Source organism: Echinops telfairi, unplaced genomic scaffold (assembly GCF_000313985.2).
Source record: "Echinops telfairi isolate 266 unplaced genomic scaffold, ASM31398v2 ScPeMD7_1;HRSCAF=3_0, whole genome shotgun sequence".
NCBI lineage: Eukaryota > Metazoa > Chordata > Mammalia > Afrosoricida > Tenrecidae > Echinops > Echinops telfairi.
In genome coordinates, this window is record NW_022103896.1 from 85,767,508 (window position 1) to 85,778,024 (window position 10,517).

Consider the following 10,517-nt stretch of genomic DNA (forward strand, 5'->3'; position numbering starts at 1 on the left):
TAGACCTGCAGAGACAATAATAAGTACAAAAATAAGACAAGGCAAAACAAAACAACAAAAGCAAACAAAACAACGACAAAAAAAGAAAAGCCTATAAACCAGTGGTTGTCAACCCTCCTAATGCCACAACCCTTCAATACAGTTCCTCATGCTGTGGTGACCCCCAAATAAATCATTGCTATTTCATAACTGTAATTTGCTAGTTATGAATCATAATGTAAATATCTGATATGCAGGATGTATTTTCATTGTTACAAATTGAACACAATTAAAGCATAGTGATTAATCACAAAACAGTATATAATTATATATTATGAAATATTTATTTTAATTACAAATAAATGAAATTTTGTCTCGAAGCATGGTGTAGCAAGGGTAATGGTCTTCACGCCTGTGGGCGGACCCACCTGGACACGGATAGAGGAGCAGTTCCTAAGTCCATCAGAAATACTGTATCTACTCATGTATAGGCTGAATTTTTCACCATGTTTTTAATGCAGTTTTTGTGGTAAAATTAGGTGCCTCAGCTGATATTCAGTCGGCTGATACTCGAGTACATATGGTATGTGTTTTCAGATGGTCTTAAGTGACCCTTTGGTTCAACCCCCAAGGGGGTCTTGACCCGCAGGGTGATAACCGCTGCTATGAAGAGTTCCAGGTTTGTTTGTTGACCTTTAGGAGTGTTTTCCAGTGGCGTCTCATGGGGTGCCATCTTCTGGCCCCACAGTCCATTTTTGGTATTCCCGGGGTCTTCATTGCTTTGTTCCCTTGCTGCTCTGTTGCACACCCTTAGTGTTTCGCCCCAGTCACAGTAACTTCTTGATTAGCTGGGATAACTGGGAAGGTAATCATAGGAGTGCTCCTCATGAGAAGGCTATGCATGTACACATACTGATTTACATAATAAAAATTGGTATTTGGGAATTCTGATTTTCTTGCCTCTGCAATAGGTCAAAATGGCTATAGCAAAATTAGTCACTGCAATATTGCTCCTTTTGCTTACGAACGGACACGTGCTTAGATAATAAACATCTGTGGGTTCATGTATGCCAGGGAAGAAGAGAAAGGTGACTTCGGGAGCAACGAAAGGGAGCAAGGAAACTCAGGTTCTATCTCCAATATCGCCATTTGAGCCCCAGTGAAGGCAGCAGAATACAAGCTCCACCAGCGCAGGCAATATGCCACTTTATTGCTTATTTCTGTATCACAGTACCTAGAAGAGTGGGAGCACATTTGAGAGGTACTCACATATTGGTTGAAAGGAAGGAAGATGAGAGGGAAGAGGAGAGGTTGTTTACTTGCTGACTAATTGAATCTGTGGAAGAAAACAGTTGCCCAATCTATTTTATTATCTTTGTGAATGACTGGGAATATCAACTGCTATACATTACAAACTTCTCATACATTTCTCTAAGTACAGAGATACTTCTGAAATCTTGACTAGGCCAACCTTCAACAGATACCAGAACACTGTAGTCACTGTGCCATCTTGTGGTCATGTTTAGAAAGTTTGCTTTCCCTAATATCCCAATATAATTCTCCTACCTGCACAGCAGCTTCCAAGAAACAAAACCCAAAAAACTACAGGCAAGTAAATCTCTATTATTTACTTTAAATATCAATATAGCATGTAAAATACAAAGATTAATCAATCACTCCTTTTTACATGAAGCAGCTTACATTAGGGGAGGTACCCCAAATGGATATTTATAATTTTGAACTACTGATAGTACAAAATAGAGTCGGACAATAACATAAACTAAGTACAGATTAAATGCAATTCTAATTCTCAGAAAGAAAAGGTTCTTTCAAGATCTGATGATCAAAATTTGGGCATGAAAGAGTTGAACCTCAGCTACGATATATAACCAGGACATACGCACGTTAGGCTGGAGGGGGTCAGCTGACCCAGGTGGCGGAGGTAGCCTGATCACGTCAGGGTCTGAGGATCTGCAGACAATGACGGGATTGAAGTTGATGGTGTATTAAGCACCACAAACAAACAAACCCCAAACTCACTGCCATCAAGTCAATTCTGCCTCAAAGAGAGCTTTTAAGACAGACTAGAACCATCTCTGTGGGGTTTCGCAGAAAACCTCATCTTTCTCCACTGGAGTAGCTGGTGGTTTTGAGCCACTGACCTTGCAGTTAGCAGCCCAACATGTAACCACTATGTCAAAAACTAAAACAAAAACCAAACAAACCACAAAAAACAAAAAACACCAAACTCGGTGCCATCACACTGATGCTACCTCGTAAAGAGACTATGCCAAAGGTGTAGGAAATGAAGTATGTAGTCAAAAGGTAAAGCTCAGAGCAGGCCAGGGAGTTGCGACAGCCCACTACTTAAGGAACCTTGAATACGAACAGAGGGAAAAACTGTTTTGGGGTTACACTTGGTTGTATTTATGGGATCAGTCTTACTTCGCAATAAATTGTGGAATGGACTAGTTCCGTGGTCCTGAGTAAAGTATTTACCATTTTACAGGTTAGCTTTCCTCAGATGCCAAGTGAGAGCATTAAACCTTGTAGCATAGGTCCCTAAACTTATTTGACCTACCACCTCTTTAAAAAAAATTACTCAGCATCCACTTAGCGATTAAAAACTTTCATTCTATAGCACATAACAGGATAAAGTATCACTGCCATCAAGTTGACTCATGGAAATCCTGTAGACAGAGTAGAAGAACCATGAGGGTTTCAAAGACTGTAAATCTCTATGGGAGTAGAAAGCCTCATCTTTCTCAAAGCGGCTGGTAGTTTCACACGACTGACTGAGGATAGCAGCTCACCTGCGTGACCCACTATGCCCTGAGGGCTCCTGGATAAAGTGTAGGTATGTGCTTTTGCAGTTTCCTGTGGTCCTGGGGTGGCAGTATTGTCTACTTTGGGAAACACTGCCCTACAGGGTTGTTGTGAGGAATAAATAATACTGCATATAAAGCACTCACCACCTTGAGCAGCAATAAGAAATTTACCAATGTTAAATTATAGCTAATACAAGAAGTCCTAGAATGCTAGTTTACTTAGCATTCAGTGGAAAACCAGCAATGGTTTTAAAAAGCAGCGTCATGAGGATATGCTATTCCAGAAAAATTTAACTGGTGACAGGATATAAAAAGGACAAGAAGAGAAGGCGGCCTGGGGCAGAGACACAAGGCAGAAGAAACTGGCAGCACCACAGGCGTTGTGGAGAAGGAGTGTAAATGGCTTAAAGGACTTAAAGGAAGTCAGAAGAGGGTGGTCAGCAAATGAGATGATGAGGACTGCCACGGAGGAGGAGAAAAAACCAACCAACCAGAAAGATATGCTGTCACTGAAGCAAAAGGAAGAAACGTTTTGTGAAGGCGACAGTCAAGATAAGGCCTAATGTTACTCCTTTCTATTTCGTGTAATGCAGTGTTTGGTAATCCTAGAAGGGACTACTTCAGGGAAGGAGGAATGTTGAGTTTAAGGAAAGAGTGTGATGTAAGCAATCTGAGGCACTGCATAGACATCACGTGCTGCAGAAACTATCAGCTGGAGGGGAAGGTAAGTCTGACATGGTGAATTGCTGGCAGGAAGGATTTGGTAGGAAGGGAAAGTTAAGGAAAGACAAAAGATTAGAAGGGATGGGACCCAGAGCACAGGAGATCTAGGAGGAAGGGTGAGTGCAGATGTGAAACCAAAATTCACAGGAAGAAAGCAAGGCAACCAAAGAAGGGAGTAATTTACGTTGTTTCCCAAAGAAGGTGACATCTGAGCAGTTTTCAAGAATGAATAGGTGTTGCTCAGGTGGCAAGGAAGTAAGGACATCCAGTTTCAGAAATAGCATGAGTAAGGGCAGGCAAATGAAAACAGACTAATGTGTTTTAGGAATTTAAGTAAATAGTACTACGAGGAATATAAAAGGGAAAGGAGGGGGATTTTTGGAAACAGAGCTAATGAATCAGAGACCCATCACAACAGGTCTAGAATTCATGAATTCTATGCCAGGCACTGTTTTAAGTACCTGGGACATATACCTTTCAAAGCATGCTACCTCCAACCCTTATGAAAATCTAGGAAAACACAGGGGGATGGATCTTTCCAGGGTTGGGGTGTAGTAAGGCATCACACACAGTGGAGAAGGGGGGTTTGTAACGTTAAAAGGGAACTGACAGGACAAGAGAAAAAGATGCACTAACAGTAAAATGCAAGGGAAAAGAACAGGTTTAGTAGGAGCATGGATGTAGAGTTGAAATATATGAAGATATGATCAGTCAGGGCCAAGTCAGGGTTCAAGTTCGCAGAGGTGGATAGGATCGCGGTGATAAGGGCATGATGCAAAGTATCATGCAATATAATGTTTTGTTTTCCCACTGCGGAGAAATTACCCCAAAGGTGCCTGGGACATGTGGCTTTGAGCAGCTGGTGCCTGGTGTAGTCCACGGGTGGGGGCCCAGAGAAACAGAAACTTTTCTGTCAGTTACCTCTTTGACCTTGTCTTTGTGAGTGTGTGGCACCCTCTGTGGGCTCCTTGGCCCCGCTGGGGCTTCCTCAAGAACAGCTAGATGGACTCCCAGGACTTGCCAACACCGATGCACTGGTCTGGCATCCCAACGCAGTTCACCACAGAGCACACATAGCTCTGGCCCCGGGCCAGGAGTTCCTTCCTCTCCCTGGCTGCGTGGTGTCGGCCTCCCCCAGAGGCAGGGTTTCAAACTCCACTTCCACCCACTGAAGGATCCCCTGGTTAGCTGGTTAGTAGGGAATCCGTTTCCCGTTCAGCCTGTAGCAGATGCTGACCTTGATCTCATTCAGTACGTCCAGGATGTCCAGCTTGGTCAGCATCAGTGCTGTGAAGCCATTGATCATGTGGGTGTATCTGAAAATGACCCAGGTCCATCCAGCCACTTCCTGCCCATGGTCAGACCTCACTCGTGACAATGGTCCTGCAGCGAGTCACCGATCTCATTTATCTGCTCTGTGGGGTACACCCCGATGGCCACACATGTAGTGTTCACTTTCACAGTGCCAGGAGACATAGCCGATGTTCTGGGCAGGGGTCGGGGGAGAATCCCCAGACCTGAATACATGCCCCCACCGTGCAGTTAGATGATATCCCAAATGAGGAGGTTCTGAAGTTGAGGTCCAGTAGGCCAGCGTCGGAGCCCTCCTCACACATTAAATACATGCTATCATGCACCATGGGGCCAGATGTCCATCTCCAGCACCGGGAACATGGACCTTGCTGGTATGCTCGGTGCTTACATCTGGCGGATAACTCCTCGAAATCAGAAAGCAGGTTGAGCATGTGTAGGCCAGTCCTGGTGGCCTTGGAGGAGGAGGTGGGTCTGCTCGCCTTCTTGGTGGTGCTGATGTTCTTTTGATGTTCTTTCCCTCCTTCCCTGCGCTGCACCTCCTGCAGTATGTCCACGGCCTGCTGTAGTCAAATACCAGAAGGCTCAGTCCCAGATGATGATTTCTTCTCCAAGTCCTTGAGACCTCTCTTCTTGTGTTTTTCTGCTTCTTCAAACAAGCCAGGTAGGTGGATGACCACACCGTTACCGATGAAGGACTGGGCCTTGCTGTTGAGGATGCCACTGGGCAGCAAGCAGGTCGATGTCTTACTCCTTGCCATCCACCAACATTGTGTGGCCGCCCTGACAGCAGTGATGATGTTGGTATCCATGGCCAGCAGATCCACCACCTTGCCTTTGCCCTTGTCCCGCCACTCCCCACTACCCCCCACTTCATGCTCTGCACCACTGTCACGTGGGAGGTGGTGGCCACCACCTCTTCAAGCAGCCATCCCATTTTGACGCTGCCCGCACCGGAGAGACTGGTCTTGGAGCTCGGTCCCCAACATGCTGGCTCACTCTGCACCTGCGCCATTAAATGCTGCCACTGGAGCCAGGTATTCTTCACATGTACTTTTATTTCAGATAATTTTAATGATGAATTTTGAATATCCTAAAATCTTAAGACTTCTTAATTGACATCCTTCAGTCACTTAATACTTAAAGGATAGAAAGCAAGTAACTATTGAATCCCAATTCTTTTTTAAAGGAATTACTGGGTAATTTGAATAGTTACTGTCTTTATCTATTTTGCAATTTTAGATAAATTCAGAATTTGGCAGATGGGTCACTGCTTCCCACCACCACCACCACCCCACACATACCCCCACCTCCCAGCTCAGTTTCACATCAGCTTGTAGTATGTGGTAGTTATCTAATTTCATGTCAACCTAAAATATCTATTAAAGTGTAGGTTTGGAAAAGAAACAAACAATAAAATAGAGTGTAGGGTTAAAGTTTGGCCTGTCAATCAGGTTGCAGCCTGGTGACCTCACTTGGAGGTGCGACCAAGAGATATAGCTCCCTGGAGGCTGGCCTCTCTCTCTCTCTGCTTTCATCTCCTGCTTGCTGGCTACCCTGAGAGCTTCGGGAGCCCTAACATGTTTTCCACCCACCTCGGATCCACATGACTTTGCACACACCAACGTGTGACGCTCCTGCATTCGGCATTCTGCATGTGACTGACTATGTGCACCTGAAGAGGGGCTTATGGACTACTTATCAGAATTGTGGACTTGAGTTGGACTGGGCTGGGGTCCTTTCTTGATATATAATTACTCCTTGATATCAAACTCTTCCTCAGACATATAGGAATCATTAGATTTGTTTCTATAGTCAACTCAGTCTAACAAAGTATTATTATACAGTGATCTTTCTCTTATCTGACAATAATAATAATCAAAACCAGGAAAATACAGCAGAAACGAGGAAATGGGTTGTGAAAAGCCAAAACAGATGCTACAAATCCACACACATCATGCACTTGATCATGGTGGGATGCCCGATTCTTTCTCAGTGCTGATCTCTCACAGTAGTAAGTTGGGTTGCTGAGATTTTTTTCTAAGAAAGAAAAGCATTAGAAAGATCATGAATACATACAAGAGAAATCGCAAAGCAATGAGTCTGGCAAGGCATCTTTATGTGACCTTCCTGGTGCTAATGAGGGGTTAACGAAAGGGGCACTCTCCTGTGTCCTAGCTACTTACAGTCCTCCCTAAAGGTCAACAGGCAGAGTTCCACAAATAAAAAGAGTATTTATCTTTGTGCTCACAAATTTCACTCAGAAAAATTTGTTTGAAAAAATAACCTGAGATGTACATAAAGATTTATGCAAGTGGCCATTCATCAGTGCATTATTTGAAAACTAGAAGCAATCAGCATGGTCGTAGTGCTCATTCATAAGTGGTCTAGCTTTTCGGGAATATGTAGAAACAATATATATACATGGAAAGTCTGCTGATGAGGCACAACTCAAGATGAGAACAGTTTCAAACATCCATTAATAATTGGAATATGTATGAGGTAGGAATCTAGGGAAAGCGTAAATTGTGAAAAATAAAATGCAAAATGGGGCAATCATATTCCTGGAAATAAAGGAGAAAATGAATCATCAAAAAAAAACATTTCAAGATCTATCCTGTGTACAACACTGTCAGGGATAGGATAATATTCATACACCTACAAGGAAGGCTGATTAACACAACTAATTCAAATTTATGTACCTAGTACTAATGCCAAAGATGAAGATAGTGAAGATTCTGACTAACCTTTGAGGAAACATGCAATCAAGAGGCACTGATTACTGCTGATTATATTTAGGAACTCTGGTAGTACACTGGGCCAAATGTTGGGCATCTAACTGAAGGGCCTGTGGTTTGAGCATCCCCAGCCACTTATGGGAGAAAGGTGAGGCAGTCTGCTTCCCCTAAAGATTTACAGCCTTGTAAGTCATACGGCACAGTCCTACTCTGTCCTATAGGGTAACTATATATTGGGATCTTGGGTTTTAATTTAGTGGTTGGAATGTGAAATGGAGGTAGTATGAGCTAGGAGTCACTGCCCAAAACGTTATCAGTGAAAGGACAGGATCGGAGGCTGGGCAATCCTTTGGACCTTTATATGTGTTACCGTTTAGTACAGTTAGGTCTGAGAAAGCTCCCCAATGCCGAATAGGTGAAGGTGAAAAGGGTATCAGATATACGATCTAGTCCTGTGAATAAGACAGAAGACAAACACAATATAAAGTCAAAGCAAGTGGTGTTCCGTGCTATACAACAGGGCCAAACACGTCCTTTAGAAGCACGCAAGTGCCAATGAGTTGGACCTTAGAGGGTGCTGTTTGTGGGGGAAATAGGAGAAGAGAATCCTAAGTAAAATCCCAGGAATACAAGGACCTGGATGTATATAAGTAGATGTCTCAGGTAACAGCCCACGGGATGCTGGTTGAACCAGATAGTTCTTAAATCTATTAATGCACTCTGAACTTGGTGGTGACTAATGTACTTTATACTTTGAGAAAAAAGTATATGAATGTATAACTATACTTTATACTTTTAGTATTTTAATTAGGGTAGAAGGAATAAGGCATGAACTTCTGTTTGGAGATCTGTTACATGTTTAAGTTACTTCATTGCCAAACATTAACTTCCATGTATACATTGTCTCTGTGTGGAAAGTGTTTTTCCAAAATCCAGCTGGGGCATCTGGACAGGACTCCCAGGATACAAAGCACCATGTGTTGTTCCTTCCCAGCCCCCAGTCACTAGTGTGGAAGTGCAGATATCAAAGGAATGCATGGTGTATATCTGTGAGTCTCTCCCTGGTGTGACTTCTCACTGTCCTCTGTGTGCTGCCCTTGCCTGTCTCCCATCTCTCTACTTCTTGTGTCTCCCCACCTCGGTGTGTGTAGAAGGCTGGCAGTTTAAATCCACTCGACAGCACTATGAAAGAAAGGCCTAGCAATCTGCTTCTGTAGAAATGACCCAAAACATCCTGTGGGGCTTTACTCTGTAACACAGTGGGAGTCATGAGCGTGAACTGACTTAAGAGATTGGCTTTATGGTTTGGTATGTGCACATGGACGGGCATCTTCCTCTATGGATATGTTATCTATCCTATCCTCTTCAGTTCTGTGTGTGCACAGGTGGGCACACCTGCTCCAAACCCATCTGAATTCCAGTCTGTGCTACCCTGTTCCTCAAATGCATTCAGGGTATGTGAGCAGCTCTTCCCCATGGGTATGTGCATTTTGTGTATCCTCTAGACCATACTGTCTTAGAAGGGTACCTGCATGCCGCTCTTGGCTGTGTGTCTTACTTCTCTGAGAATGGGCGTGCATGAATCACATCCCTTCTAGGAATGCTTGTCTTTCCTTAAAGCATCTGTCTTTCTCCCATGTCTCTGTATATCTGCCCTTTACCTCTACTCTGGGCTAGGGGTTCTTTCTCCTGCCTTCAAGATGCAATGTGTGTGTCTTATCCCATATTTCCTAGCTTCTGGCTCTACCATGTGTGTCCCTCCCTCATCTGATTCTCTGTATATATGTCACTACCACCTGTACCTGTTTAGGTGTCTTTCTCCCCTCATCTAGGCGTGCCCCATCCATCCTGTGTGTGTGTGTGTGTGTGTGCACGTGCGCGTGCATCTTTCCCTTCCCCTCCTTGCATGAGGACGTCTTTCCCCACTCTGGGTCTTTCCCACCTCTCTCCATCTCTGGGTATGAGTGGGGTGCATTTTCCTCTGGGAATTTCTGTCTTTTGCGGTCTCTCATCCTCCAGAAGCCTTATACATAAACCTTAATTTACACATATATAATATATACATAGATACAATTGCTGCAGGGCTCTCCATACCCATTTATGTTTAAGTTTGCGTGTTTGTGGGTGTGGGCGGGGGGTGGTGACTTTCTCTCTTCAGGTTTTCCAGCTCCCCTGGCTCTCAGTGTGTGCATACAATATGTATGTGTGTTTGTGTTTATCACTTAGTATATGTGCACTGTCTCTAAAGTAATCATACAAGGCTTACGGTGGGTGAGGACTGACTTGCTTATGGTCATAGGGCTAGGACTCTTTACATGTGTGTCAAGACCAGGTGGCTATAGAGGCTCTAAAAGAGGGAGAGAGAGAACTTTAACTGGCAGGGCTGGCCCTGAAAAATGTTTATGTGTATCTCAACAAGCAGGAGAAAAGGTAAGGAGGATGCAAGCGGGTGGGCCACTTTGACTCACGAGCTGAAAAGGATGCAGTCCTCCATAAAGGTGAAGAGACACATGCAGGGGTGGGGTGGGGGGGAGGGGGCTCCAGGTAAGGCTAGGAGGCGACAGCAGTCTGCATAGGGTAGCACCTATTATGCTACCTACACTGGGACACAAGATGTTCATTAGGACAGCATTCTACTTTGTCCCTCGTTTCACTCCTCTGCCTCACTGGGCTCATGGCAATGCTCTCCTTGCTGTCCAAGTCCAACAGCTTCTCGTCCTTCAGAATCTTCTGTCTGGATGAGGCAGATGGGTCCTCTTATTACTCAGGTCTCCTACAAATGACCCTTTATCTATCAAGAGGACTTCTCTAGTCACTCTTTCTAAAAGGGTCTCTTCGTCCCTCCCCAAACTCTCCATTCTTTTGTGCAGCCATATTTCCTTTAAACCACTTGCCACAACTCAAGGAGGATGTGTTTATTAGCTGTCTCCTCTTAGTG

At 44.1% G+C, this 10,517-nt stretch overlaps 1 protein-coding gene and 1 pseudogene across 2 annotated transcripts in view; both read right to left on the reverse strand.

The window, feature by feature from the left end:
• The window catches only part of PLAG1 (PLAG1 zinc finger), a 54,035-nt gene that overhangs the window by 32,346 nt on the left and 11,172 nt on the right, over nucleotides 1-10,517 (reverse strand). The window lies entirely within an intron of this gene.
• Nucleotides 1-10,517, reverse strand: part of LOC101645574 — a 32,619-nt pseudogene that overhangs the window by 10,833 nt on the left and 11,269 nt on the right.